At 40.6% G+C, this 19,551-nt stretch overlaps 1 pseudogene; it reads right to left on the bottom strand.

Annotated features, from left to right (window-relative positions):
• LOC117759035 overlaps positions 1-16,784 on the bottom strand; it is a 47,725-nt pseudogene extending 30,941 nt beyond the window's left edge.
• Positions 16,785-19,551: the final 2,767 nt, after the last annotated feature.

Here is a 19,551-nt window from a genome sequence, read left to right as displayed (position 1 = left end):
AACCGTTGTTACTTAAACAATCAACAAACTGCAGGTCAAAGGTCACTAGGCTCTGCCACAGTCCACTTATGAAAACACATTTAAAGGTTCAGTGTGTAGAATCTAGTGACATCTAGTGGTGAAGTGTCATGTTGCAGCTGAACACCCCTCACCTCACCCTCCCCTTCCAAACATGAGAGAGAACCTGTGGCAGCTTCAGTCGTCATAGGAATTCAAAAGGTTTAGTTTGTCCAGTCTGGGCTACTGTAAAAAACATGGCTGCCTCCATAGAGAGGACCTGCTCCTGATGTAAATATGAAGTAAGACAGTAACTCAACATCTACCCACTAATTTTGCTGTGGAAGAGTTAACGAGGTTAATGAACCCAACAGTTAGATACACACCTGCCGAGACTTTGCCGAGCCGTATCGCATCTTGGTAGCAAAGTGCTCACAGTTGTAAGTGGCAACGCTGTACGATAGCTCGCTGTCCATCATCTCACAGGCCTCCTTCACTATGACATAGGGATCACGAGCCTCGTACATGTTATCCAGCAGATTGCTGACCTGGTGACGGTGATGGCCGACCACGTCGGCGAGCTTCTCACGCTTCACCTCTGCTCTGCTGCTCAGAAGCTCCGACGAGCCAGATGACTGATCACCTGTGTGTTTTATAGAAAAGACAAACAGGAAGAACAGGGAGGCAAAGAAAGAGGAAAGGAGGAAGGTGCCATCATGAAATACACGTCATGTCCATGTTATATTCTAACGTGAATATAGTTATCACTTCACTCACCCTCGTTCACTAAATGAACCACTTCATTCTCTCCGATGTAGATGGCCCACTGCTGATAGGGTCCATCACGGAAGATCTCGATCAGGTCTCCTGGTTTTCCTTTAAACTAAAAAGAAACATGAAAATAAAAATAAAAATAATAAAGTGGACATGTAGTCAATGTAAATGTGCAGTGATCAAAGTGCTCTTCATCGTGGCTTCCTGTTGTATTTGTTTGTGTGCACGAGCACGAGGGTCATACGACGACACAGCCCTGCCACAGGTTGACGTACGAAAGAAACTCCACTAATGTATCAGGACTTGGAGGAAAGTTTACTTGAGTCGTTTTCACACCTAAAAGTCTGAAACCAACATTGTTTCCATTTGATCTGTTTAGATTTGGTTTCACATTGTAATTCATGGAGCGCACTAAACATTTGTCAGAGATACGTACGTCCTGTGGTCATCAGCTTCGTGGACTGAGACCACCTTCACTTGACATTGATTAGATTGTAGACAACATGTGTTTCTGACATCCACGTTGTTATGCCATAATGCATTAAACGTGATACCATAAAATGGTGTGCCTTTCGGCATTCAATAAATGTGGTTATCAAAATAAAAATATTAATTATTAATATTTTATTATTAATATTAAATAATAACTTTAATTGATTAAAGTTACCTCGGGGCACCACCCTTCAAAGGAAGGGAAAAGATAGCCAATTTATTGAATAAAGTCTCATAAAGGTTATAACTACAAATTTGGAACTCTGATTAACAATTAAATTAATAACTATAACCAAAATTACCATATAGATAGTTAGCTAAGTTGAAGGATATGGAGTTCTTGACAGTGTAGGTTGGCAAAATTCACTTATGCAACATTAATGAAAAAACATTTGTGAAAGAAAAACATTTATTATGAATATAATAAAGTATAAAAACACAAATTACTAACGGTCTAATTGCTAAACAAAGATAGGTATGTGTGTATACATGTGTGTGTGTCTGTGTGAGTCAGCGTGCTTTCAAAATGGTCGCTGGCCAAAGAGATAACACCCTTCCCCACCTATTGGAATGTTTACGACCTGTAGAGATAATGAGGTGAAGAGTTATGCGTGTGTCTGTGTGTGTGTGTGTGTGCGTGTGTCTGTGTGTGTGTGCCAAGTTAGACAAAGTTACTAGATTGGATGCAACGAAAGACTGTGAAGAGCATAACAGACTAACATTACTTTCTCAATAACTTGTACCCAAAATATCACAACACCACAAATCAAACTTATAAACCTCACACAGAATCGAATAAACAGTCTTGCTTAGCCTAGTATAATTATTAAGCCCAGTTGTGTTACCAGTCCGTAGAAAGGGGAAAAAGGGAAGTTGCTGTGCAGTTCGCAGTTTTGTGTCATCTTGCTGGTTTCGGTTGAGCTGTGTAGCTCAGTTGCTGGCTGAAGTTTGCAAGCAGGACATCGAGTCGCTGCTAGGACGTTGGTAGAGCTTGGAGGGCGAGGAAGTTTCCTTGGTGAGATGAGCTGGAAGCTGCACCTTTGTGCTCCTCTCGAAGAGTTGGATGGGAAGAGAAGATGTGAGCTGGAGAAGAGGCTCGACAGCCTTCTCTCCTTGGAGGGAGTGTAGAAAGAGGGTGAAGAGTTGGATAAACCTGGCTTATATTGGCCCGGTGACCTCACAGGTCATGGGGTCCAGAGTGACCAATGGGAGTTGAAACCTGTGTCCCTGGGGGGGTTTTCACACCTCTGATGCTCCCTGGGAGACTGAGTCTTGGAGGAACATGCGGCTTCAGGCTCTTGACTGAACATGTAGGCCGAAGTGTGGTTTCACAAAGAACCTTGGCCCAACAACGTGTTCAGGTGCTGTATTCACCAAGTGGTTTGAATAAAGTGCATGTGAAAAAAGGTAGTTTTTCGTTTGATGGGAGAAAACTAATGAACCCATTGATTTCATTAGTTTTGTTGGAACTCTGTCATCATTTAGATTTTACTCTCACAAAATGAACGTCCTTGTCGTTCAAGCATTAAATCATCAGAGGTGAAGACAACAAGAAGTTCTGTTGAAGTTGTGAAGAAGTTGAGGCAGCATTAAATCAGAAAGTCCAAACTCTGCAGTTCTAGTTTTCACTCTGCAAACAAACCAAACCACGGTTCAGTTTGACCCTGAACGCCTCTTTTGGTCGGAGGAACCTTTCACACCTGATATTTAAATTCAGACAAAACTGAAAAGTCAAAGGGTCGTGAACAAACCAGATCAGTCATTATATATCTTCTCCTTTGTTAGATCTGATTTTGTCTTTGTTCAGGTCCGATTCTGTTCAGTTACATTTGGTTAAAGTTTATAAAACTTAAGTTCTGTTCAGTCGACCCCTTATGGACCAGAACTCTGTATTTTGTTCACTTTTAGTTAAATAAAACCCTTTATTGTTGAAAACCATTCAGAATATTTATATTCCTCTCGAGGGTCATTTGAATCGTTTCCACACATTTCACGCTCTATATATTTGCTTTATTTTGATATATTTATATTCATATTAATTTAAAGTAGAGTTTACAATTAAACAGTATAGTATCAAGCCTCATTTACATTTTTATGTAATAAGGGTTTGATACCGACACCATAGGAATATATATCAGCTGATGTATTAGTATCAGAAATGTTTTATATCCCCAATATCAGTATCTCCACTACATGCACTTCAGATAACTATTAGGAATCCTGTCTCTTTGATTCTTTTGAGTCATATCAGAGTTGTAGAGAGAGCTTCTCAGTTAGCGGAGCGTTCAAGACCATGACTCACTTTGTGGAGAAAACAGAAAGGAAGACTCGTCTACTGTCAATCGCCTTTTAAAAAACACAACATCTACCCACTGATTTTGCTGTGGAAGAGTTAACGCGGTTAACGAACCCAACAGTTAGATACACACCTCGCCGTATCGCATCTCGGTAGCAAAGTGCTCACAGTTGTAAGTGGCAACGTTGTATGATCGCTCGCGGCCCACCATCGCACAGGCCTCCTTCACTATGACGTTGCGCTTACGAGCCTCGTACTTTTCATCCAGCAGATTGTTGACGTGGTAACGGTGATTGCCGCCCACATCAGTGATCTTCTCACGCTTCACCTCTCCATTGCTGCTCAGAAGCTCCGACGAGCCAGATGACTGATCACCTGTGTGTTTTATAGAAAAGACAAACAGGAAGAACAGGGAGGCAAAGAAAGAGGAAAGGAGGAAGGTGCCATCATGAAATACACGTCATGTCCATGTGATATTCTAACGTGAATATATTTATCACTTCACTCACCGTCTGTAGTGAAATGAACCACTTCATTCTCTCCGATGTAGACGGCCCAGTGCTGATAGGGCCCACGGAAGATCTGGATCAGGTCTCCTGGTTTTCCATTAAACTAAAAAGAAACATGAAAATACAAATTTAAATAATAAAGTGTACATGTAGTCAATGTAAATGTGCAGTGATTTATTTCCATTACAAAGACCGATCTTCATGTTTATGTATTTACCTTGTTTCATCACTTTGTGTCACACAAGGACTTTAACTGTCAATAACTCACTTTAGTTAATAGTTAACATTTATTTATTTATTATGTCGACCTTTTGACCTCATTTATATTACATTTCTCTCTCTCTCTCTCTCTGTCATGGCGGAGTGAGCGTGGAGCTGAGAGCTGTGTGTGAGTGTGGAAGTGAAAGTGGGTTTAAGACAAACTTTACTGAGCTTTATCATTTAGGTTTATGTTTGTTTTTGTTTGTCTTTAGTTGTCTAGTTGTTGTTTTTCTGTTTAGATTAGTTTGCTGAGTGAGTGTGTGAGTGTGTGTGTGCGTGTGTGCTAACAGGCAGCATGCCTGTGGTTGTGGCAGCAGCAGCCGAGTTTGAAAGGCTGACTCGCCGGCATGCCATCAAGGTGATCCCCTCAGTGGCATGTAGTGTGGCAGAGGCCGCGCTGGCTGTGGGGGAGGTGGTCGGGTGTGACTCGGTCAAGTCGGCCTCTCGGATGAACGGAGCTATCGTAATGTTTCTAGATAATACGGCGAAGGTGAGCGAGGTGGTGGAAAAGGAGTGGTGAGCCAATATAAGGCCTTTACCCCCTTTCTTCATTCTCTTTCTACAATCCCTCCAAGGAGAGAAGGCTGTCCAGCCTCTTTCCCTGCATCGCCGAGGGGAGAAGCCTGGCTTCCAAGATAGTCTCACCATCTCTTCCTGGTTTTTACAAGAGTGTTTTTAAAGTCTGGAACCTTTTAAAAAAAAGAGCGAAGGCAACTGGGGGACTCCCTGCACTGGCTGCTGCAGGAGCCTGTCCTGTATGGGACCATTTTAGATCAACCCCGCTGGGCACAAGTCACCTTGTCCAGAGTGCTGCAGGGTGCGGGGGTCTCCACGCTGGGCCAGGTGGTGGAGCTAGCCGGGCCTGGACTAGAAGACCCCACAGGTCTGGCCAACAAACTGGGGATTAAATCCGAAAGAACGATGGAGGGGGTACTTGACCACTGGAGGAGAAGACTGGCAGATCAGGACATCTTGGTTTTAAACACTTTTAAAGATGGTTCCATTTCCCCCAATGTGGAGGACCCTTTCTCCGCCACTTTCCTGGCACTGGATGTAGTTTTCTGGACCTCTGGTGCAGCCGGCTCGCCTGGTCTCCCTGGAGGGAGCTTCCGGAAAAACTCTCTATGGGCTAATGGTAAAAACACTAAACATAAAAAAAACTGAATGGACGGACTGACACTGCTTGGAGGAGCTATTTTGGTGGAGCCCAAGAAACCGCACCTCAGTGGAGGTCGCTTTATAAACCTCCACTGAGTAAGAGACACGGAGACCTCCAGTGGAGGTTGCTCCACGGCATCATGGCGGTGAACGCTTTTGTCTCCATAATCAAGAACACAGTGGAAGACAAATGCCCTTTTTGTGGTAGAAAGGAAACAATCTTTCACTGTTTTTATGAGTGTCACCGTCTCTCTGATTTGTTTCTGTTTTTACAAGTTGTTGTTACCAGTTTTAAAGAGGTTTTTAACAAGCGGGTTTTTATTCATGGTTTTAAATACACTCGCCAAAAAAAACAGAAAAGCCATCTTTTAAACTTTGTTTTAGGGCAGGCTAAGATGTCCGTGTACATAACCAGGAAGAGGAAGGTAGAGCAGAACCTCCACATTGAGTCGGTCCCTGTCTGTGTCAACATGATTAGATCCAGACTGTTGGTTGATTTTAGTTTTTATAAAGCAGCAGGTGACCTGGACTCTTTTAATGATCTGTGGTGTTTTCAAGATGTTTTATGTTCGGTGACAACTCGAGAACTCCTTTATGCTGATTATCCTGTGTGATTCTTTTATTTATTTATTTAAAGCTAAATGTGTAATTTAAAATAATTTATCAGGTGTTTCAATGTGTATTGTCAAAAATAGTGCCGAATAAAGTTGTTTTCAAAATTCAAAATTCTCCCTCTCTCTCTCTCCCTCTCTCTCTCTCTTTCTCTCTCTCTCTCTCTCTCTCTCTCTCTCTCTCTCTTTCTCTCTCTCTCTCTCCCTCTCTCTCTCTCTCTCTCTCTCTCTCTCTCTTTCTCTCTCTCTCTCTCCTCTTGTTTCTGAAATGCTCTGATCAGTCTTTATATATCTTCCCCTTTGTTAGATCTGTTTTTGTCTTTGTTCAGGTCCGACTCTGTTCAGTTACATTTGGTTAAAGTTTATAAAACTTAAGTTCTGTTCAGTCGACCCCTTATGGACCAGAACTCTGTATTTTGTTCACTTTTAGTTAAATAAAATCTTTTATTGTTGAAAACCATTCAGAATATTTATATTCCTCTCGAGGGTCATTTTAATCATTTCCACTCATTTCACGCTCTATATATTTGCTTGAATTAGATTTTTTTATATTCATATCTATTTAAAGTAGAGTTTACAATTAAACAGTATAATATCAGCCTCATTTACATTTTATGTAATAAGGGTTTGATAACGACACCATAGGAATATATATCAGCTGATGTTTAGTATCATAAATGTTTTATATCCCCAATATCAGTATCTCCACTACATGCACTTCAGATAACTATTAGGAATCCTGTCTCTTTGATTCTTTTGAGTCATATCAGAGTTGTAGAGAGAGCTTCTCAGTTAGCGGAGCGTTCAAGACCATGACTCACTTTGTGGAGAAAACAGAAAGGAAGACTCGTCTGCTGTCAATCGCCTTTTAAAAAACACAACATCTACCCACTGATTTTGCTGTGGAAGAGTTAATGAGGGTAACGAACACAACAGTTAGATACACACCTGCCGGGACTCTGCCTTGCCGTATCGCATCTCTATAGCAAAGTGCTCACAGTTGTAAGTGTCAACGTTGTACTGTAGCTCGCTGTCCACCATCACACAGGCCTCCTTCACTATGGTCATAGGCTTACGAGCCTTGTACTTTTCATCCAGCAGATTGTTGATGTGGTGACGGTCATCGCCGACCACATCGGCGAACTTCTCACGCTTCACCTCTCCTCTGCTGCTCAGAAGCTCAGACGAGCCAGATGACTGATCACCTGTGTGTTTTATAGAAAAGACAAACAGGAAGAACAGGGAGGCAAAGAAAGAGGAAAGGAGGAAGGTGCCATCATGAAATACACGTCATGTCCATGTGATATTCTAACGTGAATATAGTTATCACTTCACTCACCGTCTGTAGTGAAATGAACCACTTCTTGTCCTCCGATGTAGACGGCCCAGTGCTGATAGGGCCCACGGAAGATCTGGATCAGGTCTCCTAGTTTTCCTTTAAACTAAAAAGAAACATGAAAATACGAATATAAATAACAAACTGGACATGTAGTCAATGTAAATGTGCAGTGATCAAAGTGCTCTTCATCGTGGCTTCCTGTTGTATTTGTTTGTGTGCACGAGCACGAGGGTCATACGACGACACAGCCCTGCCACAGGTTGACGTACGAAAGAAACTCCACTAATGTATCAGGACTTGGAGGAAAGTTTACTTGAGTCGTTTTCACACCTAAAAGTCTGAAACCAACATTGTTTCCATTTGATCTGTTTAGATTTGGTTTCACATTGTAATTCATGGAGCGCACTAAACATTTGTCAGAGATACGTACGTCCTGTGGTCATCAGCTTCGTGGACTGAGACCACCTTCACTTGACATTGATTAGATTGTAGACAACATGTGTTTCTGACATCCACGTGTTCAGGTGCTGTATTCACCAGGTGGTTTGAATAAAGTGCATGTGAAAAAAGGTCGTGTTTCGTTTGATGGGAGAAAACTAATGAACCCAGTGATTTCATTAGTTTTGTTGGAACTCTGTCATCATTTAGATTTTACTCTCACAAAATGAACGTCCTTGTCGTTCAAGCATTAAATCATCAGAGGTGAAGACAACAAGAAATTCTGTTGAAGTTGTGAAGAAGTTGAGGCAGCATTAAATCAGAAAGTCCAAACTCTGCAGTTCTCACTTTCACTTTCTCTCTCTGTCTCTTTTTCTTTGTTTGCTCCTTTTGTTTCTGAAATGCTCTGATCAGTCTTTATATATCTTCCCCTTTGTTAGATCTGTTTTTGTCTTTGTTCAGGTCCGATTCTGTTCAGTTATATTTGGTTAAAGTTTATAAAACTTAAGCTCTGTTCAGTCGACCCCTTATGGAGCCAGAACTGTATTTTGTTCACTTTCTTTTTATGTTCACAAAGAAAAGTTAAAACAGTTTCACTGTAAAGGAACAAAAACTAAATCTACTGTAAGTCATGAGCAGCAGGAAACTCACCGTTGGTGCCATGTCTTCAGCTCTTCGTCTATCAGCTTCTGTCACAGACTGTGTGTGTGCACTGGACCACTGCAGATCTGCACATCCCCCAACTTTACAATCATTTCCTGTAAGTGAGCGAAGTTTCCTTCTCTAGAAATGTGCAGCAGCAACTCTGCCTTTAGGTTTTGACCATTTGTGAAGCTGTGAGAGAACATTTGCACGATTGAAACAATTTCAAATACAAATCTAACATCCTTATATTTTCCTGCAAAGTACAGATACTCGTTTCAAAAGTAAAATAACACATGTTGAAATAAAAAAAACCACATCCAGTGTTGGGAAGATAGTTTTCATTCAATTCTACTTCGATTATTACATTAAATATATAATGAAGAATTGATCACAACAAAACAAATGAGTACAATGAAAAAATGGAAACATGTGATAAATGTCTTTTATAAATATATTTTTTACATTCACAGTTTAGATTCAAGTCTTGAAGTTAGGAAAATCATTTTCAGTGAAGAAAGACTTAAATTAGTTCTGATTCAAGGTCCAGTCTTTTAACTGTGTTGAAGGAACCACAACAACCGTTTTCTCTCTAGTCTACACAAGTGAAATTGTTTATTTAAATAGTTTCAATCATAATCAATGTCGGCTGCATCAACTCAAACAATGGAGAGATCTTTCTTGTCATGTTTCTGTCTCATTAGTGCCAGTGTTAATGATGTCTTCTTGTTTTCTTCCTGTAGTCTTCCTCTTCCTCTTCCTCTTCCTCTTTCTTTTCCTGTTTGCCGGAAAGGCTGCTGAACAGAACTGCACCTAAAGCTGCTAAGGCCACACCTGCTACAGCGACGCCTGTGATCACAGCTGCTGTTTGAACCTGCGAGAGACAAGATGAGAAGAACCGTTATTACTTAAACAATCGACAAACTGCAGGTCAAAGGTCACTAGGCTCTGCCACAGTCCGCTCATGAAAACACATTTAAAGGTTCAGTGTGTAGAATCTAGTGACATCTAGTGGTGAAGTGTCATGTTGCAGCTGAACACCTCATCTTCCTGTAAAAACAGGAAGGCCTCAGTCAGAGCAACACTGGGATCCCGTCGTCCTTTTAGCAGGATGTTTGGAGAGATTCCCCCCCCCCCACTCAGATCAATGCTGCTGTGCTTTGTATGAAAAGCAGCTGTCATACAGTACGTCCTGCTCCCGGGCCAAGAGACACTTGAACCATCACAGCTACAAGTGTAACCCTCATCTCAACACTTACATCAGACCCACTTTCAAAAAAACATCCAGACTCTGTAAAAACACCTTTATTTCCACAAATGTCTCCACTTGAAAGTTATAACACTCATATTGGTCCTCACAGAGATAGAGACATAAGAGCATGCACCCCCCCCCCACACACACACACACACATGCAGCATGTAGATCTGTGTGAATCCTCCTGGCTCCACCTGCCTCGTCTGTAACAGGCTCCACATGTGAACAGTGTCGGACTGTGATGCAGCACAATGTTGGCACAGACACGACGGAGGATAAACACCCTCTCAGCTCATAACTAGAGCACAAGAAAAGCATCACTGTGTTCTCCTCTTCCTCTCCGCTGCCCTGCTCCACCTCTCACCGCTTCATTTACTTTGTTCAAAAACACATCTAACATCCTTTTATTTTCCTGCAAAGTTCAGATACGCGTTTCAAAAGTAACATAACACAACGTGTTGAAATAAAAAACACATCCATCGTTGGGAAGATAGTTTTCATTTTATTCTACTTCGGTCATTACATTGATTATATAATGAAGACTTGATCACAACCCAACAAATTAGTTGGATGAAAAATGGAAAGATGTGATAAATGTCTTTGCTAAATATATTTTTTAAATGAGGAAAATCATTTACACTGAAGAAATGTATCTTAAATTGTGTTTTATTGCAAATAAATTGTGTGCAAATGATTATTTGATCCGTTTAAAAAGTGAAAATGACATGAAAGACAAAGAAACATCCCTAACATCACATCACATCACATTTCAATTAGCTGACGCTTTTATCCAAAGTGACAATAAGAGCATCAACCATGAGAGAACAAACCCAGAACAACAAGAATCAAGTACAATTTGCTTCAAGAAAGCCAAACTACAAAGTGCTATATGTAAGTGTTATATAAGTGCTACTAGATATATATAGGTGCTACTAAACAGATATAGAAGTATATATTTTGTATCTTTTATCCAAGGTGAAGTCTGAAGAGATGTGTCTTTAGTCTGATCATCCAGATGATTTAATGCCTTATTGTCATATCTGATTCAAGGTCAAGTCTTTTAACTGTGTTGAACAACAACCTTTTTCTCTCCAGATTGCACAAGTGAGATCGTTTATTTCAAAAGTTTAAATCATAATCACTGTCAGCTACATGCCAACATTCATTGTTGCCAGTGTTTGGGATTTGTTCTTGTTTTGTTCTTGTTGTCTTCCTCTTCCTCTTAACTGCTGGAACGACTGCGAAACAGAGATCTACAGAAAGCAAATGCCCCAACTACTTGGATACGTATGAGGAGACTTAGATGGCCAAGGCTGAGAAGTCTGCGATCAAAGATTTTTTTTTCACCTGCGAGAGACAAGATGAGACTAACCATTATTTTTTAAACAATCGACAAACTGCAGGTCAAAACATTTTGATAATTTTTCATTGAAATATAATCTGGACGAGTGGAATGTCACTCAGTAAAGCTCTGCCACAGTCCCCCTATGAAACCACACTTAAAGGTTCAATGTGTAGAATCTAGTGAAATCTAGTGGTGAAGTGTCATGTTGCAGCTGAACACCCCTCACCTCACCCTCCCCTTCCAAACATGAGAGAGAACCTGTGGCAGCTTCAGTCGTCATAGAAACTCAAAAGGTTTAGTTTGTCCAGTCTGGGCTACTGTAAAAAACATGGCTGCCTCCATAGAGAGGACCTGCTCCTGATGTAAATATAAAGTATTTAAATATAAAGTATGTTCATATAAAGTATTTAAATATAACCGACCCATTCTAGGGTAAAGAAAAACAACAATTCATACAATTTAGATGAAACACACTAGTGGAAGCATCACTAGGATTATTGTATATTCAATTTCTGCCAATAGATCCTTTCACCTAAATCTTACACACTGGACCTTTAATGGCTGTGAGATGGTTGGTTGAACATTCTGGATTATTATGTATACGACACAGTGAAGGTGACAGATGAACCCAGTGATTAAAGAGTTTGTTCATCTTCCTGTAGTGTTTGAAATATCACAATGGACTCACATCTGTATTCAGTTGCAGGAGATTGTGTTAAATAAATAAATAGATAAATAGATAAAGGGCTCAATAAAATGAGTTTTAACTACATCTGTTCTGCTGTGATTCCAGTTGAAATGTTTCAGAAGCTTGTTTACTCTATTATAAATCATGTTCTGATTCATTCTGTTCACATGGCATCTGAATTTATTATAAACACGATTGTTCATAATGTAAAGATGTGGTTTCCCTGTGGGCTGCAGAAACTGAACTAAACAAACTAAACTTTACCTGATTAAACCTGTTTATAAAACAGATTTACCAACAATAACATTAAATTACTATTACTACTATTTAAAGATGTATCTTCCACATTATTAATCAGTATTTCCTCTGCAATAGCCTTTCAGAATATTTATATTCCTCTCGAGGGTCATTTTAATCGTTTCCACACATTTCACGCTCTATATATTGACTTCAATTTGATTTATTTACATTCATATTATTTTAAAGTAGAGTTATTAGTTAGTAATATCAAGCCTCATTAACATTTTTTTATGTAATAAGGGTTTGATAACGACACCATAGGAATATATATCAGCTGATGTATTAGCATCAGAAATGTTTTATATCCCCAATATCAGTATCTCCACTACATGCACTTCAGATAACTATTAGGAATCCTGTCTCTTTGATTCTTTGAGTCATATCAGAGTTGTAGAGAGAGCTTCTCAGTTAGCGGAGCGTTCAAGACCATGACTCACTTTGTGGAGAAAACAGAAAGGAAGACTCGTCTACTGTCAATCGCCTTTTAAAAAACACAACATCTACCCACTGATTTTGCTGTGGAAGAGTTAACGAGGTTAACGAACCCAACAGTTAGATACACACCTGCCGGGACTCTGCCTTGCCGTATCGCATCTCTATAGCAAAGTGCGCACAGTTGTAAGTGTCAACTGTGTACTCGCTGTCCACCATCGCACAGGCCTCCTCCACTATGATGGAAGGCTCACGAGCCTCGTATATGTCATCGAGAAGATTGTTGACCTGGTGACGGTGATTGCCGACCACATCGGTGAGCTTCTCACGCTTCACCTTTCCATTGCTGCTCAGAAGCTCAGACGAGCCAGATGACAGACCACCTGTGTGTTTTATAGAAAAGACAAACAGGAAGAACAGGGAGGCAAAGAAAGAGGAAAGGAGGAAGGTGCCATCATGAAATACACGTCATGTCCATGTGATATTCTAACGTGAATATAGTTATCACTTCACTCACTGTCTGTAGTGAAATGAACCACTTCTTGTCCTCCGATGTAGACGGCCCACTGCTGATAGGGTCCATCACGGAAGATCTTGATCAGGTCTCCTAGTTTTCCTTTAAACTAAAAAGAAACATGAAAATACAAATGGATATTTTTACCTCAAGTATTTTGATTTATTTCCCTTACTAATTTCTCTCTCTCTCTCTCTCTCTCTCTCTATTTATATTCCTCTCGAGGGTCATTTTAATCGTTTCCACACATTTCACGCTCTATATATTTGCTTTATTTTGATATATTTATATTCAGATTAATTTAAAGTAGAGTTTACAATTAAACAGTATAATATCAAGCCTCATCTACATTTTATGTAATAAGGGTTTGATAACGACACCATAGGAATATATATCAGCTGATGTATTAGTATCAGAAATGTTTTATATCCCCAATATCAGTATCTCCACTACATGCACTTCAGATAACTATTAGGAATCCTGTCTCTTTGATTCTTTGAGTCATATCAGAGTTGTAGAGAGAGCTTCTCAGTTAGCGGAGCGTTCAAGACCATGACTCACTTTGTGGAGAAAACAGAAAGGAAGACTCGTCTACTGTCAATCGCCTTTTAAAAAACACAACATCTACCCACTAATTTTGCTGTGGAAGAGTTAACGCGGTGTATTGGCAATTTTCTGTGAATCAAGCACAAAGTCAAACAGTTGTCTTTCGGTAAGTTTAATCCAACATCTGCAGATGGACCCAAAGTACACATCACCTGAATGATATGTACAATGAGCAAAGAACAGGCATGAGAGTTGTGTTCTTATAACCCACTGCCCGCTCCAATTGGGTATCTTATTACCCTCTTTGATGTTTTATTAGGGTGGAGACATTCTCTCTTCATTTCTGGACAAGACCCCTTTGCTCAGAGACACCATCAAGTTCTGGCTTGCAAAGGCCATAGATTTAAAGTCCCTGAATAATCGTGAACCCTAAGTTTATCCCAAAGTTGCCCTTTTAGATAAACAAGTCTGTTGATGCAATCATCACATACGAAATGCAAAATTTCCATTACAGAGGTTAACGAACCCAACAGTTAGATACACACCTGCCGAGACTCTGCCTTGCCGTATCGCATCTCGATAGCAAAGTGCTCACAGTTGTAAGTGGCAACATTGTACTGTAGCTCGCTGCCCACCATCGTACGGGCCTCCTTCACTATGACGGAAGGATCACGAGCCTCGTACTCTTCATCCAGCAGATTGTTGACCTGGTAACGGTCATTGCCGACCACTTTGGCGAGCTTCTCACGCTTCACCTTTCCGGTGCTGCTGCTCGGATTTGCCGACGAGCCAGATGACTGACCACCTGTGTGTTTTATAGAAAAGACAAACAGGAAGAACAGGGAGGCAAAGAAAGAGGAAAGGAGGAAGGTGCCATCATGAAATACACGTCATGTCCATGTGATATTCTAACGTGAATATAGTTATCACTTCACTCACCGTCTGTAGTGAAATGAACCACTTCATTCTCTCCGATGTAGACGGCCCAGTGCTGATAGGGTCCATCACGGAAGATCTCGATCAGGTCTCCTGGTTTTACTTTAACCTAAAAAGAAACATGAAAATAAAAATATAAATAATAAACTGGACATGTAGTCAATGTAAATGTGCAGTGATCAAAGTGTTCTTCATCGTGGCTTCCTGTTGTATTTGTTTGTGTGCACGAGCACGAGGGTCATACGACGACACAGCCCTGCCACAGGTTGACGTACGAAAGAAACTCCACTAATGTATCAGGACTTGGAGGAAAGTTTACTTGAGTCGTTTTCACACCTAAAAGTCTGAAACCAACATTGTTTCCATTTGATCTGTTTAGATTTGGTTTCACATTGTAATTCATGGAGCGCACTAAACATTTGTCAGAGATACGTACGTCCTGTGGTCATCAGCTTCGTGGACTGAGACCACCTTCACTTGACATTGATTAGATTGTAGACAACATGTGTTTCTGACATCCACGTGTTCAGGTGCTGTATTCACCAAGTGGTTTGAATAAAGTGCATGTGAAAAAAGGTCGTGTTTCGTTTGATGGGAGAAAACTAATGAACCCATTGATTTCATTAGTTTTGTTGGAACTCTGTCATCATTTAGATTTTACTCTCACAAAATGAACGTCCTTGTCATTCAAGCATTAAATCATCAGAGGTGAAGACAACAAGAAGTTCTGTTGAAGTTGTGAAGAAGTTGAGGCAGCATTAAATCAGAAAGTCCAAACTCTGCAGTTCTAGTTTTCACTCTGCAAACGAACCAAACCACGGTTCAGTTTGACCCTGAACGCCTCTTTTGGTCGGAGGAACCTTTCACACCTGATATTTAAATTCAGACAAAACTGAAAAGTCAAAGGGTCGTGAACAAACCAGGAAGGTGTGAAAGCGTCTTTAGAAACTAACCTGTTGTGGGTCAAAAACCTCATTTATATTACATTTCTCTCTTTCTCTCTCTCTCTCTCTCTCCCTCTCTCTCTCTCTCTCTCTCTCTCTCTCTCTCTCTCTCTCTCTCTCTCCTTTTGTTTCTGAAATGCTCTGATCAGTCATTATATATCTTCTCCTTTGTTAGATCTGATTTTGTTTTTGTTCAGGTCCGATTCTGTTCAGTTACATTTGGTTAAAGTTTATAAAACTTAAGTTCTGTTCAGTCGACCCCTTATGGACCAGAACTCTGTATTTTGTTCACTTTTAGTTAAATAAAACCCTTTATTGTTGAAAACCATTCAGAATATTTATATTCCTCTCGAGGGTCATTTGAATCGTTTCCACACATTTCACGCTCTATATATTTGCTTTATTTTGATATATTTATATTCATATTAATTTAAAGTAGAGTTTACAATTAAACAGTATAATATCAAGCCTCATTTACATTTTTATGTAATAAGGGTTTGATACCGACACCATAGGAATATATATCAGCTGATGTATTAGTATCAGAAATGTTTTATATCCCCAATATCAGTATCTCCACTACATGCATTTCAGATAACTATTAGGAATCCTGTCTCTTTGATTCTTTTGAGTCATATCAGAGTTGTAGAGAGAGCTTCTCAGTTAGCGGAGCGTTCAAGACCATGACTCACTTTGTGGAGAAAACAGAAAGGAAGACTCGTCTACTGTCAATCGCCTTTTAAAAAACACAACATCTACCCACTAATTTTGCTGTGGAAGAGTTAATGAGGTTAACGAACCCAACAGTTAGATACACACCTGCCGAGACTCTGCCTTGTCGTATCGCATCTCGGTAGCAAAGTGCTCACAGTTGTAAGTGGCAACGTTGTATGATCGCTCGCGGCCCACCATCGCACAGGCCTCCTTCACTATGACGGAAGGATCACGAGCCTTGTACTTTTCATCCAGCAGATTGTTGACGTGGTAACGGTGATTGCCGACCACATCAGTGATCTTCTCACGCTTCACCTCTCCATTGCTGCTCAGAAGCTCCGACGAGCCAGATGACTGATCACCTGTGTGTTTTATAGAAAAGACAAACAGGAAGAACAGGGAGGCAAAGAAAGAGGAAAGGAGGAAGGTGCCATCATGAAATACACGTCATGTCCATGTGATATTCTAACGTGAATATATTTATCACTTCACTCACTGTCTGTAGTGAAATGAACCACTTCATTCTCTCCGATGTAGACGGCCCAGTGCTGATAGGGCCCACGGAAGATCTCAATCAGGTCTCCTTTATTTCCATTAAACTAAAAAGAAACATGAAAATACAAATATAAATAACAAACTGGACATGTAGTCAATGTAAATGTGCAGTGATTTATTTCCATTACAAAGACCGATCTTCATGTTTATGTATTTTACTTGTTTCATCACTTTGTGTCACACAAGGACTTTAACTGTCAATAACTCACTTTAGTTAATAGTTAACATTTATTTATTTATTATGTCGACCTTTTGACCTCATTTATATTACATTTCTCTCTCTCTCTCTCTCTGTCATGGCGGAGTGAGCGTGGAGCTGAGAGCTGTGTGTGAGTGTGGAAGTGAAAGTGGGTTTAAGACAAACTTTACTGAGCTTCATCATTTAGGTTTATGTTTGTTTGTTCGTCTTTAGTTGTCTAGTTGTTGTTTTTCTGTTTAGATTAGTTTGCTGAGTGAGTGTGTGAGTGTGTGTGTGCGTGTGTGCTAACAGGCAGCATGCCTGTGGTTGTGGCAGCAGCAGCCGAGTTTGAAAGGCTGACTCGCCGGCATGCCATCAAGGTGATCCCCTCAGTGGCATGTAGTGTGGCAGAGGCCGCGCTGGCTGTGGGGGAGGTGGTCGGGTGTGACTCGGTCAAGTCGGCCTCTCGGATGAACGGAGCTATCGTAATGTTCCTAGATAATATGGCGAAGGTGAGCGAGGTGGTGGAGAAAGGAGTGGTGAGCCAATATAAGGCCTTTACCCCCTTTCTTCATTCTCTTTCTACAATCCCTCCAAGGAGAGAAGGCTGTCCAGCCTCTTTCCCTGCATCGCCGAGGGGAGAAGCCTGGCTTCCAAGATAGTCTCACCATCTCTTCCTGGTTTTTACAAGAGTGTTTTTAAAGTCTGGAACCTTTTAAAAAAAAGAGCGAAGGCAACTGGGGGACTCCCTGCACTGGCTGCTGCAGGAGCCTGTCCTGTATGGGACCATTTTAGATCAACCCCGCTGGGCACAAGTCACCTTGTCCAGAGTGCTGCAGGCTGCGGGGGTCTCCACGCTGGGCCAGGTGGTGGAGCTAGCCGGGCCTGGACTAGAAGACCCCACAGGTCTGGCCAACAAACTGGGGATTAAATCCAAAAGAACGATGGAGGGGGTACTTGACCACTGGAGGAGAAGACTGGCAGATCAGGACATCTTGGTTTTAAACACTTTTAAAGATGGTTCTATTTCCCCCAATGTGGAGGACCCTTTCTCCGCCACTTTCCTGGCACTGGATGTAGTTTTCTGGACCTCTGGTGCAGACGGCTCGCCCGGTCTCCCTGGAGGGAGCTTCCGGAAAAACTCTCTATGGGCTAATGGTAAAAACACTTAACATAAAAAAAACTGAATGGACGGAGTGACACTGCTTGGAGGAGCTATTTTGGTGGAGCCCAAGAAACCGCACCTCAGTGGAGGTCGCTTTATAAACCTCCACTGACTAAGAGACACGGAGACCTCCAGTGGAGGTTGCTCCACGGCATCATGGCGGTGAACGCTTTTGTCTCCATAATCAAGAACACAGTGGAAGACAAATGCCCTTTTTGTGGTAGAAAGGAAACAATCTGTCACTGTTTTTTCTCTCTGATTTGTTTCTGTTTTTACAAGTTGTTGTTACCAGTTTTAAAGAGGTTTTTAACAAGCAGGTTTTATTCATGGTTTTAAATACACTCGCCAACAAAAACAGAAAAGCCATCTTTTAAACTTTGTTTTAGGGCAGGCTAAGATGTCCGTGTACATAACCAGGAAGAGGAAGGTAGAGCAGAACCTCCACATTGAGTCGGTCCCTATCTGTGTCAACATGATTAGATCCAGACTGTTGGTTGATTTTAGTTTTTATAAAGCAGCAGGTGACCTGGACTCTTTTAATGATCTGTGGTGTTTTCAAAATGTTTTATGTTCGGTGACAACTCGAGAACTCCTTTATGCTGATTATCTTGTGTGATTCTTTTATTTATTTATTTAAAGCTAAATGTGTAATTTAAAATAATTTATCAGGTGTTTCAATGTGTATTGTCAAAAATAGTGCCGAATAAAGTTGTTTTCAAAATTCAAAATTCTCCCTCTCTCTCTCTCCCTCTCTCTTTCTCTCTCTCTCTCTCTCTCTCTCTCTCTCTCTCTCTCTCTCTCTCTCTCTCTCTCTCTCTCTCCCTCTCTCGCTCTCCCTCTCTCTCTCTCTCCCTCTCCCTCTCCCTCTCTCTCTCTCTTTCTCTCTCTCTCTCTCCTCTTGTTTCTGAAATGCTCTGATCAGTCATTATATATCTTCTCCTTTGTTAGATCTGTTTTTGTCTTTGTTCAGGTCCGATTCTGTTCAGTTACATTTGGTTAAAGTTTATAAAACTTAAGTTCTGTTCAGTCGACCCCTTATGGACCAGAACTCTGTATTTTGTTCACTTTTAGCTAAATAAAATCTTTTATTGTTGAAAACCATTCAGAATATTTATATTCCTCTCGAGGGTCATTTTAATCATTTCCACTCATTTCACGCTCTATATATTTGCTTGAATTTGATTTTTTTATATTCATATCTATTTAAAGTAGAGTTTACAATTAAACAGTATAATATCAAGCCTCATTTACTTGTTATATGTAATAAGGGTTTGATAACGACACCATAGGAATATATATCAGCTGATGTTTAGTATCAGAAATGTTTTATATCCCCAATATCAGTATCTCCACTACATGCACTTCAGATAACTATTAGGAATCCTGTCTCTTTGATTCTTTTGAGTCATATCAGAGTTGTAGAGAGAGCTTCTCAGTTAGCGGAGCGTTCAAGACCATGACT

The sequence above is a fragment of the Hippoglossus hippoglossus genome, unplaced genomic scaffold (assembly GCF_009819705.1).
Source record: "Hippoglossus hippoglossus isolate fHipHip1 unplaced genomic scaffold, fHipHip1.pri scaffold_76_arrow_ctg1, whole genome shotgun sequence".
NCBI classification, from domain to species: Eukaryota; Metazoa; Chordata; class Actinopteri; order Pleuronectiformes; family Pleuronectidae; genus Hippoglossus; species Hippoglossus hippoglossus.
Note: the sequence above shows the minus strand (reverse complement) of the source record. Positions and strands in the feature narration are given on the sequence as shown.